We start from the raw sequence: 18,714 nt of genomic DNA, 5'->3' as shown, positions 1-18,714 counted from the left end.
TCTCCTTCCCCTTCATTACACATCTCCAAATGCTGCTCCTTGTTTTCCTTATCTCTCTCTCTCCTGAAGACAGGTGGCAGACCAACTGCTGATCACACAGGACAGCTAACATCTTATCTATGTGTATTCTTGTCACAATACCAATAAGTAACTTTTATTATTTCTACTAAAAAGCACGTGGGCTCACACTCTTATCTACCTGTGTGCTCCCTACTAGAACCCCTGACACTCCATGAACAGTCAATGAAGAGAAAAGGTATTACCTGGGAAAGGATTCTATGCTGGCCTGGCATTCCTCCTGATCCTGATCTCCACATGTCCGTGAGGTTCTGCTTATCTGTGATAGTTGGTCTCCGGTTGCTGGAGAGTTATCACCCCTGCATATTTGGAACTCCTGAGTCTTGTACTGTTCTGCATCAATTGAACCATTGGATCTCCATCCCATGGGCTCAAGGTCACCTGACCTAGCTGAGTCACTGTCTTACTGGTCATTGTACAGGGCTACAATTAACATTGTTTAATGGCTCTGCCAACCCCAGCCTTGTGTATTTGTGCCTTTACACTCTGACTGGTCCAAACCAGTTAAATAAAGCAACTCAGACAGAGTCTAACGAGATTACAGTTTGCTTCTTTGGTAGGTCTGCCATTTTACATAACAAGTAGCTACTCCTCTGAGAATGGTCTCAGGTTTATTGCTCTGATTAGATCGTCCTAGAGTCAAGAATCAGTTTGGAGTCCAGGCCCTTTACATAACACATGGCTACTTGTCTGAGAATGGTCTCAGGTTTAGCAGATCATTACCTGAAGCTCCCTGTGTCCACATTCAGTTGCTCTGATTAGATTGTCCAAGAGCAAGAATCAGTGCAGAGTCCACAAAATGGGGGGAAACAAAGACAACAGGCTTGTCTGCTTCCCCTGTCCTTGATCAGACTGTAGTTTCTTCTGGCCAGCAAGACACTGCTGGACATACTCGGAACCTTGAAGATCAGTAAGAAGAATAAGTAGAATTAACGTGTTGGGCATCTGGTCCTCTGCTACAACTGTACATGGAATTGAGCTACCGGGTACTCGCTGTATTGTCTGATGTTTGGGCACAACACGAGGTTGCCCTTTGATCTCTGTTTTGGGACTGGCAGGAAAGATTTGCTACAGAAGACTTAACTGAATTGTGTGTCTGATATGAGGAAGGTTTATGAACTAGTTGAGGTCTCTGCTACCAAGAAAAATCAAGGAACTAAGAGGAGATATAATCAAAAGGTTAGATTCTCCCAACTGATGACAGAGTTCTATGGTTTCTATGGTTTCTCATAAAGAATTTGCGGCTAGCTGAGAAGCATACATTGGTTGACCACTGGACAGCTACACCTTATGTAGTGGACAGTCAGACACCAAATGTACCAGATTTCCAGGTGTAACCATAGGATGGGAAAGAACCTGTTAAGATTTTCCATTGGAACCACCTCAACAAGAGGTAGGTGTTGACACAGAGCCTGACATGTATCCCACACCTCATAAGAGGTCTCTATGATTACATAGAGGAACAGAAGGACAAGCAGCGGAATGGTCTGGACAAGACCTAACCACTGAATGTGGTATGGACTCAGAGGATGAGGAAAGGGGGTGTGGTATATGCTACCCTTTACAAACTCACCAATAATTGACCAAGAGATTCCCAACAATCCCCATGCTGATGCAGGTGAAATGGGGGGAACTAGCAGTGGGCAGGCAGGTTTTGCATTTGGACAATGATGGGAGACTGTGCTCTAAAGTAACTGGGCATGAAGCTGAGCACAGTCAAATGACAAGGGGATCTGAACTGTTGGCAGGCACAAGCAAAGGACAGGGAGAAGCCTCTTCATGTAAACAGGGAGTGTCTGAAACTGAAGAAGTAGACAATGAGGTAAGGAGGTCTCAAAGAGTCAAGAAACCACCAGATAGGCTGGCCTATGTCGCACAATGGCAACAGTGTGTTTCGCCTACTCCCTTAGTGAGATATGTGACTGCCATTTACAGATGGATTGGAGGTCCTGGCATCAAGAAATTCCTTTGAAACTTTTTGTTATTCATGAAGGGCTGACAAATTACCTCAAAGTCCTGAGGATATGACTATTTTTGGTGGTGGTGGTGGGGCGGGGTGTAACACCCTGGTAAAGGTTTCACTGTTAACGTTGTAGGGTATTTCATGTAATGGCCTTTCGGCAGAAGCAGTGTTCGGGTTATTTTTTGAGATAGAGGGGCCGAGGAATGTGGGCCATCCAATTAGGAGAGAAGGCTGGGGGGGGCGGGGTTTTTGTGCCTTTTATGTGTGAGCCTTTGTCTTCGTTCGGTGGGAGATGAAGAGAATAGACGCTGGAGAGAGCCAGTCGTAGGATTCGATCCGGAGGGAACCGTGATTTGATGGAACAAGGGGCGGGAGTCTACTGAGGATCAGTGAATGTGACTTTTGGAAGATGTGAGTTCCAACTTGTGCACAATGTTCTATTTAAGTAAAATGGGCTTTTTTGTTTGTTTCTTTCTTTTCCTTACTAACTCTTTAGTTTAATATTCATAAATATGCTTCCTTTAATTATATGCAAGATGCGGTTTATTATTTCCTGCCAACGAGCTGTAACCTGGCAGCAAATCACGCAGCATTTACACAAACCAGGGCCTGCGTGGGAGAGACATCCCAATCTCACGGATTTAGCGGGACCAGGATGTGTATATGAGGCCGGAGATCTGTGGGTTCCTCGGCTCTGAGTTGGGAGACTGCCAGCGAGGGCTGACGAGCTATTTCCTGAAACTCCCGGGAAGAAAGGGGGAGGTTTAGTGAATGACACAACTAGAAGCTCCCAAATGATTCACCGCTCGATTCTGCCCTTGCCTTGCCTCTTACTTCCCCGTGATAGAAAACTGGCACATTGCTTTGAGTTCAGGTGCGGGAACGCTCTCCCACCCTCCGTCTATTTCCAGCCCTTCATGCACATCAGAAAAATGCATCTGTATCAAAGTCCCGACACCCCGGCCGGTACTTCAGTCTGTGATTTTAGGGTGACAGCACCGCCAAGCAACGATGGCATGTGACATCCAATTTCGCCGAGGTCAGGATATAAGTCAATAGATTGTTGTCAGTCGTCACCTCGAACTTGGCACCATACAGATAGTCACATAGCTTATCCGCTACAGCCCACTTCAATGCCAGGAACTCCAATTTGTGCGTGGGCTAGTTTCGCTCAGAGTGTGACAGACTCCGGCTGTCAAAAGCGACAAGTCTCAGCCCTGTGCCGTGATCCTGACACAGAACACCCCCGAAGCCCACTCTGCTGGCATCTGTATGCAGTACATATGGCAATCGGAGGTCTGCTAAAGCCAACACAAGCACTTTCATCAGCAGCTCCTTCAGCAACTGTAAGGCCTTCACATTTTGCATCCTATCTTGCTCCAAAAGGCTCCGAAGGGCGAAGATAATTTTTATCATTTTCTCCTTTCGTCCTCATCCCTATCTTCCCAAGGAAGGGTAAGAGCACAGAATTTTGATTCAAAGGGTGACTCACTTTAGAATAATCCTTCACGAACCAATGGTGCCCACAGAATCCAAGGAACGAGTGTAGGGCGCTCACACTCTTGAGCCTTGGCCATGTGATCACTGCCTCGATCTTTGATGAATGTGTAGTTACTCCATCCCATGAGACTATGTGCCCTATGACACAGTGAGAAGCTTCTTGCAGAACTGGTATTTGTCCAGGGACTGTTTTAACCCTTCAGCTTTCAGGCGGGCTAACATCTCAGTAGCCTCGCTTCATGCTCTTCGCGTGTGGACCCGAACTATGAGACCATCTAGGTTCATCAGCACCTCAAGAAAGTTCATATCCCCAACAGTTCTCTCTATGGCACGCTGGAAAGTAGCAGGAGTTCTGGATATGCCCTGGGCATCCTTTCAAACTGAAGAATCCAATTGGACATAGGAATGCCGTCTTTCCTTGTCAGCTTCACTAATGGGTATCTGATAACACCCACTCCTCAGGCCAGCACACTGAACTACTTCGCTCCACTCAGGCAGGCCAATGCGTCCTCGATCCTCCGAACCATAGGTTGGTCGGGGACTGTGCGTCGGTTCAGAGTCCGAGAAACAAAACACATTCGTACCTTCCCATTTTTCTTCCTCGCCCCCACTATAGGGGCTCCTGGACTCAGTGGTGATCCCGGCTTCCTTCAGCTTCCACAGATGCTGCCGAACGTCCTCCACCTCGGCGAATGCCAGTCGCCGCGACCTTTCTCTGAACGAGGTGTCCTCTGAAACGTGGATGGTGTGGCGAGTGAAAAAATCAGACAGGTAGAAAACCTACAGCACAATACAGGCCCTTCGGCCCAGAAAGCTGAACATGTTCTTACCTGAGAAATTACCTCGGGTTACCGCTATTTTTCTGAGCTTCATATAACTGTCCAGGAGTCTCTTAAAAGACCCTGTCGGATCCGCCTCCACCACCGCCGACGGTAGCCCATTCCACGCACTCACCACTATTTGCATAAAAAAAACCTTACCCCTGACATCTCCTCTGTACCTACTACCAACCACCTTAAAACTGTGCTCTCTCATGCTAACCATTTCAGCCCCGGGAAAAAGCCTCTGACTGTCCTCTCATCATCTTATACACCTGTAAGGGGGTTTTGTCTTTTATGTTACTGTGTAGGCTAGTTAAAATGGCTTCTTTGTTATGTTATACTTGGGAATGCTTCTTTGTTATGTTAAACGCAGAAAAAGTTTTGCGTTAGCAGCTTGTTGTGGGTTGGGGGTGATAAGAGAATGTTACGAACCAATTGGGATAGTTGTCCTGACGAAGGGCCTCGGCCTGAAACGTCGACTGCACCTCTTCCTAGAGATGCTGTCTGGCCTGCTGCGTTCACTAGCAACTTTTATGTGTGTTGCTGGGATAGTTGTTATGACTTTGGTGTATCTGGAAGATTTGTATGCGCGGGGTTTTGGGGAGAAGGCGGGAGAGAGAGACAGAGAATGGACCAGGTGCTGTGAGTCTGCTAATGGGGTCGGACCCCGAGCGGGGCGTTCGGCGAGGAGGGGAGACGGAGACGGACTCGTGTGCAGCGTCTGGTCGACCACCGTTGTTGGTCCCAGGCGGCCGGTCGAGGTGGTCCGAGGGGTCGCAGGGTGAAGAAGAAGGGTCCCGAGCTCCAACTGTTTGTGCACGAAGAGAACGAACTTTGATAAGTGTGGCGCCTTTTATTTTCCTTTTATATTTTATTCTCTATTAATTATATAGTTCCAGTAATATCTATAAACTGTAAATCATTTAATCTTATCTGGTGTATTGTCTGTTATTTGGGCGGGGTGGGGTACATCACACAGCATCCACACAAACTAATTACCCAGTTTGGCGGGGCCGAGGGCTGTTTCCCTAAAGGACAGCGAGCCGAGCGACCCTGAGGCTGGCCGGGGGGGGGCGGGGCTACACACCTCTGTCAGGTCACCTTTCATCCTCCGTCGCTCCAAGGTAAAAAGGCCGAGTTCACTCAACCTCCAAGAAAAAAAGACCGAGTTTACTCAAGCAACACACATCAAAGTTGCTGGTGAACGCAGCAGGCCAGGCAGCATCTATAGGAAGAAGCGCAGTCGACGTTTCAGGCCGAGACCCTTCGTCAGGACTAACTGAAGGAAGAATTTCCAGCATCTGCAGAATTCCTGTTGTTTCCGAATTTACTCAACCCTTTTCTAATTTTAGAACATCCCATATCCAAGTCGTCAGTAGAAAAGAAATTTTCCAACTTCAACGGCTTTTCTGTCAATCTCTTCTTCCAACCTCCAGTTACTGGCGAGTCACCAAAGTTGAATGACTTGGCTGTCACCTTTCGCTTTCCGGGAGATGGTTTCTCTACTGCTTCTCTCACAGGAACACAAGACATTACCGTCACCGGGAAGAGGTGCGCCATTGGCATTCCCCGCCTGAGGGTGACTCCACTCTCCGAGGGGCTCCTGACAATCACTGCCATCCTGTCCACCTGTACAACCGGCAGCTTCTGCATTTCGGGCCTCACCAGTACCCCAGCGGATAAGCCTGACTCCTCTTCCTGGTCTTCCGGAGTATCCACCAAAAGGGCCTCCGCATGAGGCATTCCGGGAAATTTGGGGTTTCCCGTCACTCTGGCTACTTCCCCAGGCCGTAACACGTCTGGTTTGGACTGCGAATACCACACAGTCTCTCGTTTATGCTCAGCATCCAGCCTAGTGTTGCCACGCATTCCCTCAAAAGCAGCTCAGAACACAGGGTGAATGGCCAAGGTTTTCAGAAAGCACTCTCAAACTTTCTCGTCGCAGGGTCCCGCTAACTTTCTCAGAATAAGAGTATTTGTTCCCACAAGAACTGAAGCTTCGGACTTCTCGACCGGATCCGGACCGACCAACACTAATTTACCAAGGACCTCAGTTACTCCCAAATCTGCCTCCGAAAACTCCTGTTTTCCGACGATATGTAGCCGTCATGCGGATAGTCACCAGTACTGAGACCCCAGATCTCTAGCGCAATGGTAAATGGTAAATGCATCAATGCCGGTTGTAAAACGAACGGTGCAGCAGAGTAACCTGAGAGCTTGTGGCAAGTATGGCTTCTACCATAAGTACCGTCGATCCGTAGGGATACAGTGGAGATTGGCACTACTAAGCCTTCAGAAACAACTTTTTTTGTTGTTTTAGTGTTTAATTTAAGGTATCCGTTAGTCTTGCGAGACCATGGAGCTGCGCTTGGAAAGTCTTCACTCCCCAGGGTGCAGGCCTGGGCAAGGTTGTGTGGAAGACCGGCAGTTGCCCATGCTGCAAGTCTCCCCTCTCCACGACACCAATGTTGTCCAAGGGAAGGGCATTGGGACCCATACAGCTTGGCACCAGTGTAGTCGCAGAGCAATGTGTGATTAAGTGCCTTGCCCAAGGACACAACACGTTCCCTCGGCTGGGGCTCGAACGCACGACCTTCTGGTTGCTAGTCCAATGCCTTAACCACTTGGCCACGTGTGCTCCTTGATGTATTGATTGGAACGTGTCTCCCTCACCCCCCACCCTCCGAGACGTCAGGTCTTTCTGCTTAAGTACCCGGAACTCACTTTCCGAAGGTTATCACACTCCCGTCACATTTCTAATAGACAATACTGGTCGCTCCCCTTTTCACGGGACTCCGATCAACAGCAAGCCTCTTCTTAGTACGCCCCCTCAATGGGTCCGCCTCCCTGCCGGCTTTGTGCTTGGTGGCCGAACCCGCCGATAACAACCGGAGCATCTCAGTTCTAATATCTGCCTCGAACTCCTTTGGGAGGAAAGCTGACTTCAGCAAAGGAGGCTACTATCGAGGACTGTACCCTGCTAACGGAGGCCTCTCTCTCCTCCATCTCATTCAACTCCTCTCTTATTTCTCTGATCAGCTCAACAAACGAAGGAGAGGGGGCGTCTTGCGAGATATTCGAAGGCCGAAAGCGATCAATCCCTGACTGTGCGCCTCTCGCCAGATGGTCCACCCTTAACTGATTCACCTCAGCCATTTCAATGGCCCCTGTACGCCGCAAGCAACTCAGCTCTCTCTAGCCGAAAAATGTAAGCGAAAAATTTCTCCCCCTTCTCCTGAAACATGTTCCTGAACCCCATCATAAGCTCCATTAGGCCTCCCGTCGCGCTGAAAAACAAACGTTTTCTGGCGCTTGCAATTAGCTCGCGGAAGTAGCCAAAGGGTTCTCTGTCTTTAAGTATCTCACTACTTCAGTAGCAGAACCTCTCAGACCTTCTGCCAGTCGCAGACTTTTCACATTATCAGACCTTGCCACTCATCCAGCATCTGAGAGGTCTCCTCCGCCCAGGCCTGATATTCCTTCACCCCCTCGGAGGTGGGCTTTGCCCCTGAGAACATCCTCAGCCTGCGATAGTTGGGATTCGCATTAGGGTTAGGGTTAGGATTTAGGGTCCACTTTGCCATTTACTCGCCAGGGGTGTAAGGGCCGATACCAACTCGAAATTCTCATACTTCCCTGGTGGATTCATTGGACCGTCCACATCAGACCATTCCTTCCTCTCGCTCCGCAGAAACGAGACAATTTGCGTTTAAAGTCTCCGTCTCGGCTTCCGATTCGGCACCCTCGCCTACACTGCCGCCCTGACAGAAAGTATGGGCAACCTACACTCTCCCGGTCCCCAATAATACCGAGCAGGTCCACTGCCGTTACGCCAGTGTCAGTCAGTGAAATGAAAGGAAATTTTTGCACGCCATTTTGTCGCCCGGCCTTTCTAGGATCGTAACTGTTCCTAATGGTTTAAATGTACTTAAAATCCTAAGCAACAATTCACCTGGGCGACGAATATCCACTCCACTCAACACACAAACATTAGCTACAGGCTATCCCTTTGATTCGCACTACCTCTCAATCCCTGCGGCGTCTATAACTATGCATCTTAATCACTTTCCTGTTTAACACAGGTTTAAACACAACCCATTGGATCAATGCTCTGGGCAATCGTACAGCATCCAACGAACTCAATCCGGGACAATACCTCCACAATGTATGTACCCCCCTTCTCAGGACGCCCCCGGGCGTCTCAGGAAACGGGTCGTTAGCTGTCCCTGGCAGTCCCCCAACTCAGCACCGAGAAAACCCCCGTTCTCCGGCCTCGTATGTCTAGGGTATGCACTCTCCGGTCCCGTCCAATCTGTGAGATTGGGAAATCTATCCCACCCAAGCCAAGGTTTGTGTGAATGTTGTGTGATTTGCTGCCGTGTTACAGCTCGATGGCAGGAAATAACAGACCTTACCATGCACATAATTAAAGGAATATTTATTAATATTAACTTAACTAAAGCGTGCGGAAAAAAGTCTAATTTTCTCCTCTGTAATCTGTATACAGTCCATGACCTCTCTGATGTTTAGCCTCACTTCTATAGATAGACTCGGTCCATCTCTAGAATAAATACAGTTGCCAAAAAATCATTTTAAGATCTTCCCCATCTCTTTCGGCTCTATGCATTGATGACCACTCTGATCTTCAAGTGAACCAATTCTGTCCCTTAATATATTGAATATATTCTGTTCTCTTAATCTATCTGTTGAAGCACTTGAGATTCTCATTCACCCTGTGTGCCAGAGCATCTCCACGCCTTATTTTAGCCCTCCTGATTTCCTTCTTTACTGTTATATTGTATTTCTTATACTCCTCGGGTACATCATTTGCTCCTTCCTGATTATTTCTACTATGTATCTCTTTCCTCTTCTTCACCAGGGCCTCAATATCTCTCGAAACCAAGTTCCCTAAACATGTTATCCTTGGGTTTTGCTCCGACAGGAACATACAAACTCTACTCTCAAAATTCCACTTTTGAAGGCCTCCCATTTAGAAATTGCACTCTCCAACTCCCATTGCAACAATATTTCAGAAGGAGGACTGCTGCAGCAGTTCAAGAAGATCGCGCATGACCAGCGACTCAAGAACAGTGAGCCGTAGGCGATGCAGGCTGGACTTCACAGCAAGAACCAGATCACAAAAATTAATTTTAAAAAGTGGATAAAGTTCGCTATACACCAAGCAGGACTACACGGCATTACTTCAGCAGTTAAAGGTAGATAGCGGGTTAAAACCAGGGTGAAAAGTGAAATGTTTAAGGGGAATATTAGGAAGAACTTCTTCCCTCACAGGGTGGTGTGAGCATGGAATGAGCTGCCAGCGGATGTGGTGGATGCAGGTTCGATTTCAACATTTAAGAGATGTACGTAGATAGGAGGGGTATGGAGGTCTCTGGTGGCAAGGGATGACCCTTTGTCTCTAAAGGCAAACATGGATTTGCGCCTTGGAAGGTTTCCAGGGCGCAGGCTTGGGCAAGGTTGTATGGAAGACCGGCAGTTGCCCATGCTGCAAGTCTCCCCTCTCCACTAGGGCCGATACAGCTTGGCACCGGTGTCGTCGCACAGCCAGGTGTGGTTAAGTGCCTTGCTCAAGGATTCAACACGCCGCCTCAGCTGAGGCTCGAACTAGCGACCTTCAGATCACTAGACGAACCACTTGGCCACGCGCCATCACTATACCCTGTGACGAAGGTGTTTCTCCAGTTTGGTACATTTTGGGTTCACTGCTCTTGAACAGAAAAACCAGAAGCGTTGCTTTACTTTGGAATGTGTTCCAAAAGAAAGCTGTCATTCTTGTTGAGAGCTAAACACCGACCATACAATGAGTTCTGTTCTGTTTGTTTCTTTGTAGTAGATGTCGTAATACATTCTTTTTAAAAGACGAAAGAACTTCAGTTATATGACAGAGCACACAGGTATCCCTGGGTGATGGCGGTTAGTGAATTACAAAGCCAAAGATCTTAACTCCAGGACTTGGCATCAATTTACTAAACATTAATTTGTCTTAAAGTTGTATCAGCTTTGTAACGGAGTCCTTGATAGCGAGAAAAGGCAGACTTGCTCTCCTGTAGCACCTTTAATGAACCCAGCTCATTGAGACGATGAAGGAGTTGAGGGGGTTGTGATAGCCATTGCGCACGGTAGCCACTTTATTAAGTACTTCCTGTATCTGTACCTAATAAAGTGGCTGTCTCCTGGTCTTCTGCTGTGGTAGCCATCCACTTCAATGTTCGATGTGTTGTGTGTTCAGACATGCTCCTTTGTACATCACTGGGGGGAAAAAGACTGCACTTCCTAGACGCGGAACAAACCCAACCCGGGAACAAATATGCACTTGCCCGGCGGGGATTTGAACTCCAATCCAGGAACAAAATGCCCAATTCTCTGGCAGGGAATTGAATCCCAGTACCAGGGAGAAAAATGCAACTCAAACGCGGAGAAATAAACCGCAGTCCCGGAAAAAAAATCTGGAACTCGCCGAGGGGGAATTGAACTCTTAACTTCCAGAAAAAATATCTGTTCCTCCCCAGCGGGAATTCAAACCAAGTCTCGGGGGGAAAAAAGTGCACTTCGCCGCGGGGAATAGTTCTGGGGGGGGGGGGGGGGAATCTGCAATTCCAAAGTGGGAGATTGCAAACAGAAGACCCGGAAAAAATGTGCAACTCCCCTGCAGGGAATTCAACCCCAGTCCCGGAATAAAATCTGCACTTCCCCGGCGGGGGATTGATTTGATCAGTGGGGGGAAAAAATCTGCTGTTCCCAGGCGATGGATTTGAACCCCAGACCCGGAAAAAATATATTCACTTGTCCGGCGGATAATTGAACCGCCGTTCTGGAAAAAAGACGCGAACCTTCCCGGCGGGGTACTGAACCCCAGTCTCAGCAAAATGTGTACCTACCCAGAGTATCCAGGAAGAAATGTGCACCTTCGGGCGGGGGATTGCACACAAGTCCCATAAAAAATCCGAATTTCCAAGGCGGCGATTTGAACTGAAGTCCCGGAAAAAAATGTGCAGCATCCCGGCGGGGAATTAAACCGATATCCTACAAAAAGATGTCACGGAAAAATCTGTCCACTTCCCGGACGGGGAAATGAACAGCAGTCCCGTAAGAAATATGCACCTCCGCGATGGGGATTTGAAGCAAAGTCCCGCAAAAAAAAAATCTGCAGCTTCGCGGCGGGGTAATAAAAGCCACTGCGGTAGAAAATCTGCACTTCCACGGCGTAGAATCGAGAACTGCTGACCCCGGAAAAATGTGCACCACCCCGACGAAGAATTGAACCTTCCGGGTCGGTTCAGATCACTCAACCCGCCTGTGGGTCGTAGGGCCGCTTTCGTGTGCTTTAAGCTAATGAGGCCTGGCGACACCCATCCCTCTCCAGGCCGGACCACAGCCAATGTCCTCCAACTCGGTGGCTCGCCCGGGTGTCGAACACATGGCCGTTGCAGTTCTTGGAGGAACTCATCCGACCTGGCAGGGGACTTCGTCGACGAGGTCCTTCGCCCAGTGGTGCTGTGTTAACACCACGACCTCACATCACTTAGCCCGCCAGCTGAAGCGGGGTACCGGGGTGTGCCACTTGGCGGCGGACATGAGAGATTTAGGAGACAGCGATGTCCTGCACCCTACTAAGTAAAGTGCCGCAGCCAGACATCAACGCTGCTACCTCCATACAGAGCCTCCTATATCCTAGTTCCGGTTTAAAATAACTGCACTTCCAAGGCGGGAAATTGTAAACCGCAGACCCGGAAAAGATGTGCTCCTTCTCGTCGGGGAATTGCTCGTCGGGGAATTGAACCGCGATCACGTAAAAAAATCTGCACCTCCACGGCGGGGAGCTGAACCGCAATCCGGCAAAAAAAGTTGCACCTCTCCGGCGGAAAATTGAACCCAGTCCGGAAAAGATCTGGACATCCCCGGCGGGGGAAATTGAACTCCAGTGCCGGAAAGAACACCTTCCAGGCGGGGAATTGATCGCCAATCCAGGAAAATTTGGAAATTCCCAGTCGAGGAATTGTACGCAAGTACCCCCCCCCAAAAAAAAAAATCTGCAGCTCTCGGCTGGATAATTAAACCGATTCCAGTTTTTTTTTAAAAAAAATGCACTTAAAGGCGTGGAATTGAGAACGGCAGACCCAGAGAAAAATGTGCATCTCCTCGGCGTGGAAATGATCCCCTTTCCCGGAGAGAATTTGCACCACTCGGTGGGAGGTAGCGTGGCTTCAATCGTAGTCCCCCAAAAAATCAGCAAGTGAAAGGCGTGGAATTGAACATCGCAGACCCGGAAAAGTACCTGCGGCTACCTGGCGGGGAATTGAACCCCAGTTCCGGAAAAAAATATGTAGACATCCGCACCGCGGAATTGATCCCCAGTCCTGGAAAGAATGAGTATCTTTCAGGCGGGGAATTGAACCCCCGTCCAGTGAAAATATGCGCATTACCTCGACGGAGAAGTGAACTATAGTGTGGGGCAGATCTGCACTTCCAAAGTGGGGATTTGAACCGCATTCTCAGAAAAAACATCTATTCCCAGGCGGGGTATTGAAATCCAGTCTCGGAAAAAAAATCTGGCGGGGAACTAAACCCTAGCTCCGAAAAGAGCTCTACAATTCCAAGGAAGGAAATTATGAGCTACAATTCGAGGGGTGGGGGGGGGGGTGGTGTGCATCTTCCCTTCGGGGATTTGAAATGCAGTTCCGGAAAAAAAGTCAAGAGTCCCGGACCTACCTGGCGAAGAATTGAACCACTTTCCCCATATCCGCGATTCCATGGCGGGAGATTGATTGAACGGCAGTGATGTAAAAAACTGCGCATCTGCCCGGAGGCGAATTGAACCCCAGTCCCGGGAAAAATGTTCAGCTCCCCGACGGTTCAGGAAAAAGTCTGCACCTCCACAGCGGGGAATTGAAGTCCAGTCCCGGAAAAGATCTGCACTTCTCAGGCGGAGTATTTAACCCCAGTCCCGGAAAAAAAAAGATGCGCACCTTCCGGCGGGAAATTGAACCGATGTCACAGGAAAAAAATCTGCACCACCCTGTCGGGAAATCGAACCCCAGTCCAGTAAAAATGTACATCCTCCCAGCGGGAAAACAAACTCCAGCTCCAACACTGGGAAATTATCTGTTTCTCCCGGCAGAGGATGTAACCTTCGACACGGAAAATATCTGCACCACCCTGTCGGGGATTTGTACCCCGGTCCCGGAAACAATCTGCTCCGCCTCATGGAGGAAGTGAACCGCAGTTCAGGAAAAAATGTGCACCTCCCCGGCGGGGAATTCAAAATCCTGTCTCGGAATTAACCTGCACGTCCCCGCGTGGAGCTGAACCCCTAGTTCCGTAAAAAAAACTTCACTTCCAAGACAGTGAGTTGAACCCTAATTCCAAAAAGGAACTTTACACTTCCAATGCAGTAATTTTTCAGACACAGTCCCGGCAATAATGTGCGCCTTTCCGTCAGAGGCTTGAACCGAGGTCCCGGAAAGAAGTTGCACCCCTGAGGCAGGTAATTGAACCCCAGTCCCGGACAAAAACTGCATCATACCGGCGGGCAATTGAAAAGCAGTTCCGGGAAAACAAAATGGTGCGCAACCCGCCAGGAAATTGATTCCCAGGCTCTAACAGGCGGGGAATTGAACCATAATCCCGGAAAAGATATGCACTTCCAAAGCAGGGAATTTTGAACCGTAATTCAGAGAGAAAAAAAGCATACACCTTTCCGGCGGGGAAATGAACACCAGACCGGGAAAAATGTGCCACTCCACACCCCGAATTGAACTCCAGTCCCGGAAAAAATTTCACCTTCCCGGCGGGGAACGAAGCCCCGGCCCCGGAAACAATCTGCACCTCTCCGCCGGGAAGATCGACCCCAGTCCCGGGAAAAATATGTGCAACTCCCAGGCGAGAAATTGAACCTTTGTTCCGGTAAAATTGTTGAGCTCCCGACGGAGAATTGAACCGCAGTCCCAGAAAAAAAAATTGTGCACCTCCCCGGCGGAGAATTGTAAACAATCACGGATAAGATATCTACACGTCCAACGCGGGGAAATGAAACCCCGTCCCGGAAAAATGCTCACCGCCTGGCAGGAAATTGAATCCTATTTCCAGAAGAATAGTCCGTCTCCAGGGCGGGGAATTGAAACCCAGTCCCGGAACAATTGTCCATCTCTCCGGTGGGGAATTGAATCCTAATCCCGGAAAAAAATGTTGTCTTCTCCGGCATGGAATTGAGCCTCCGCGCCGGAAAATACGTGCACCTCTAATGCGGGAAATTCAACCCCTATCCAGGGAAAAAAACGTCCACATCCTCGATGGGGAATTGAACCGTCGTCTCGGAAAAGAAATTGTGCACCTCTCATGCGGGGAATTCAACCCCATCCAGGAAAAAAATTGTGCATCTGCTCGTCAGGGAATTGGACAAGAGTCCCTGAAAAGATGTGCATTTCAAAGGGGGGGTGGACTTTGTCCTCCAATCCCGGGAAAAGATGAGCACCTCCCTGTCAGAGTATTGAATCCTATACCTGGGAAAATGTGCAACTCCGCGCCGAGGAATTTAACTCCGGCCCCGAAAAAAAATGCAGGTCAAAGACGGAGAAATTAACTCCAGTCCCGGAAATAATTTGCGACTCCCTGGCGGGGTACTGAACCCCACTCCTGAAAAAGACCTGCACACCCCTGGCGGAGAATTGAACGGCAGTCCTGGGAGAAATGTTCAGCTCCATGACGAAGAATTGAACACGGTCCCAGACAAGAATGTGCAACTTCCGGGCACAGATTTGAATCCATGTACCGGAAAATATGCGCACGCCCCCGGTGGGGAATTGAACTCAGTCCCACAAAATATCTGCACCGCCCCGGCGGGGAGTAGAACCCCAGTCCTGGAAAAAAAAAGTGCGCCGCTCCCATTCGGCGAATTGATCCCCATGTGAAAATCTGCATGTGAAAAGCGGAGAAATGAACATCGGTCCCGAAAAGAACCTGGATCCGCTTGGCGGGGTATTGTCCCGCAGTCCCGGATAAAAATAATGACGCTTCCGGGAGTCCCGGTTAAAAATAAATCAGCTCCCCGCCGGGGAATCGGTCTCTAGACCCGGAAAAAAATCTCTACCCCACTCCCTCGACCACCTTTGGGGGAATGGAAACACTGTCTCGGAAAAAATCTGCACCGCGTCCCCAACCCCGGCGGGGAATTGAACTATAGTCCCGGTAAAAATGTTCAGCTCCCCGACGGAGAATTTAAGCACAGTCCCGAAAAAAAATATGCACCTCCCCGGCGGGAAATTGTGCAGATGATCCGGGAAATTCATCCCCAGTTGCGGAACAAATGTGCAACTCTCCGGTAGGGAATTGAACCCCCAGTCCAGAACTCAACCAGTGTAACGGAAGAAATGTGAAACCACCCGCGCCCCCCTCCCTGCAACCCACCACATAGCACACACGCACACGCACGCACGCACGCACACACGCACGCATACGCACTCACGCGCACGCACACGCGCGCATACACGCAAGGAATTGAATTGAATTGAAATGAATTAACTTCATTTCTTACATCCTCCTTCACATACATGAGGAGTAATAGAATTTAAATTATGTCTCCCTCTAAATGTGCAATGTGCAATCATAGCAATTTATAATAATTTATATTAAATAGAACTGGCAATGTAACACTCAAACCAGCGTGAGTTCAGCAGTCTCCCTTCTGCGAGACACCTGTCATCTACGGAAGGACCAGAAAGCAGGAAAGTGGACGTGAAAGCTGAATGTTTCCTGACCAAAGAGAACGTTCAGGAACTAGAGAAGAAGTACACAGGTTGGAGAACCTTGAAAGCCTGCTTTAGTTTCCCTGTTCACTGGAGGGAAGCCACCAACGAGAACATCAAGAGGTTCTTCATCCGCAAAGGGCTCCAGAAAGCAAGGCAGGGACAGAGGGAACTGTGTAAACTCCAGACAGAGTTGCAGCAACTTCTGCAATCGAAGGGGGTAGATGTGATGGAGGAATTACGAAACATGAAGGGTCGGAAAGCCCAACACTTCGCAACCGAATCCTCCAAGATAATTTTCCGATCAAGGGTCCAAACAGTGGAACAAGATGAGACATGCTCACGTTTCTTCTTCCAAAAATTGCCCGGGGGAGCTGTGTGATCCACAGCCTTGAGGAAGAAGAAGGCTCAGTTGTATCCTCGCAGACAGAAATATTGAGAATCTTCAGGTCCTTCTATCCCAATCTGTATGACAGGAAGGCCACAGACACAACATCCTCCCAGAACTTTCTGTCGTCTGTCACGCAGGTCTTAGACGACGGCCAGTGAGAGAGTCTGGACCAGCCACTGACCCTGGACGAGCTGACAGGCTCCATCCGTTCCTTTGAGTCGAGTAAGACTCTCGGAAGCGACGGCCTACCGGTTGAGTTGTACTCGGCTCTGTGGAACGGGATGGGGCCAGACCTGCTTGAAGTGTACGACGCTATGCTTCTAGACGGCAGCATGTCAGGATCCATGAGGAAGAGCATCATTACCCTCATGTACAACCAGAAGGGGGGAAGGGATGAAATTAAAAATTGGAATCACTCCTGAATGTGGACTACAAGATCCTGTCCAAACCTATCGCCAACAGGGTCAAGTCTGCTTTGGGACAGGTGATCCACTCGGAACAAATCTGTGCTGCACCGGGCAGGAAGATCTTGGACAGCCTCGCACTGCTGAGGGACACCATCGCCTAGGTGCAGGACAGGGGGTGGACGCCTGCATGGTCAGCATGGACCAGGAGAAAGCTTTCTACAATAGAGGAGGCCGTGGATAGACATATCAGAACGGGAATGGGACGTGGAATTAAAATGTGTGGCCGCTGGGAGGTCCTGTTTTCTCTGACGGACAGAGCGTAGGTGTTCAGCGAAATTATCTCCCAGTCTGCGTCGGGTCTCACCAATATATAGAAGGCCGCACCGGGAGCTCCCTCCCACCACCACCCCCCACGCGCCAAGTGGCGCACATTCTTTCGGAAGCAAGTCTTAATGTAGAGGTGCAAACTTTTCCTGGACTGCAGTTGAATTCCCCAACAGGAAAGTATAGATTCTTTTACTGAACTGGGGATCAATTTCCCGGCGGGAAGCCGCACATAATACCGAGACTGCTGTTCAATTCAATGACAGGATTATGCACATTATTTTTTTCCGGGACTGCGTTTCATTTTCCCGCCGGAGAGGTGTACATTTCTTCTGTGCTGTGACGTTCCATTCCCCTCGTTAGAGGTGCACACTTTTCTGGAGTTGGGTTCAATTTTCCGCCGAAGAGCTGCACATTTTTCCTGGACGGGGGTTCAATTCCCCTCTTGTGAGGTGCTCATTTTTTTCCGGGTCTTGGTTTCAAATATCCGCCTGAGAGGTGCACATTTTTTTCCTGGATTGGGCTTCAACTCTCCGCCTTGGAAGTGCAAATTTATTGCGGGAGTTGGGTTCAATTCCCCGCCCGGAAGGTCCACATGTTTTCTTAGCCTCCGGTTCAATCCACCCCACCGCCCAACCCCAGAATGATTCACATTCTTTCCGGGACTGATGATCAATATATCGGCGGGGAGTTGCACAGTTTTCCGTGACACTGGTTCAGTTCACAGCTTGGGAGGTCATATATTTTCCGGGATCCCCGGCGGATACGGTAATTAGGGAGACGGGGGATGATCGTTATGCGGTATCATTCAGTAGTGATTTGTATGGGTGGTCGTATGGGGGGAGTTTTAATTTTGAGACTAATCCAAAACTGGGAGGACGCCACCCGTAATGGCGACGGCGACCGAAATTGGGGTGTTTATTACATGTTACGATATTTTAAAAAATGGTAGGAGGTGGCGAAAAGACACAACCTCCAAAGAAAAAGGACAGTACGCAACTTGAAAAAGAAGAGGCTGGGGCTGAAACGAAGCTTGCCACGGAACTTTATCCCCGACTCCCCGTACCGCCTGGTGTCCCATCGGCACCCAATAGTGAGACGAATGGTACCCCCGCCATTCAACCCCGCCTTGCCAGAGGCTCAGACACCTGAAGGCACCAGGGGAGCTGACACCATTGTAAGGGGAGAAGGGGCTCAGGAAATAGGAACTGAAGTTGAAGGAGCCGAAGGGATTGTTAGCAGGACTAGTGAAGACTCAAAAAGTCCCCAGAAAAGGCGGACACAGAAACTGGCAGGGCAGTTCTCCCAGAAGAGGGGAGGTTTTCCGAAAGGGGCAGAGCTGTCCGTGGAAGAGGAAGAGGCAGAGATAATTCCCACCCCGGTATAGGTCCCAAGATCAGTGCAGGAATTGTGGAGAATGGGGCCACTGGGCGAGAGGTTGTAAATCTGCGAATTATCCAAAACGTAG

The sequence above is a fragment of the Mobula hypostoma genome, chromosome 8 (assembly GCF_963921235.1).
Source record: "Mobula hypostoma chromosome 8, sMobHyp1.1, whole genome shotgun sequence".
Lineage (NCBI taxonomy): Eukaryota > Metazoa > Chordata > Chondrichthyes > Myliobatiformes > Myliobatidae > Mobula > Mobula hypostoma.
This window is presented reverse-complemented; position numbering follows the sequence as displayed.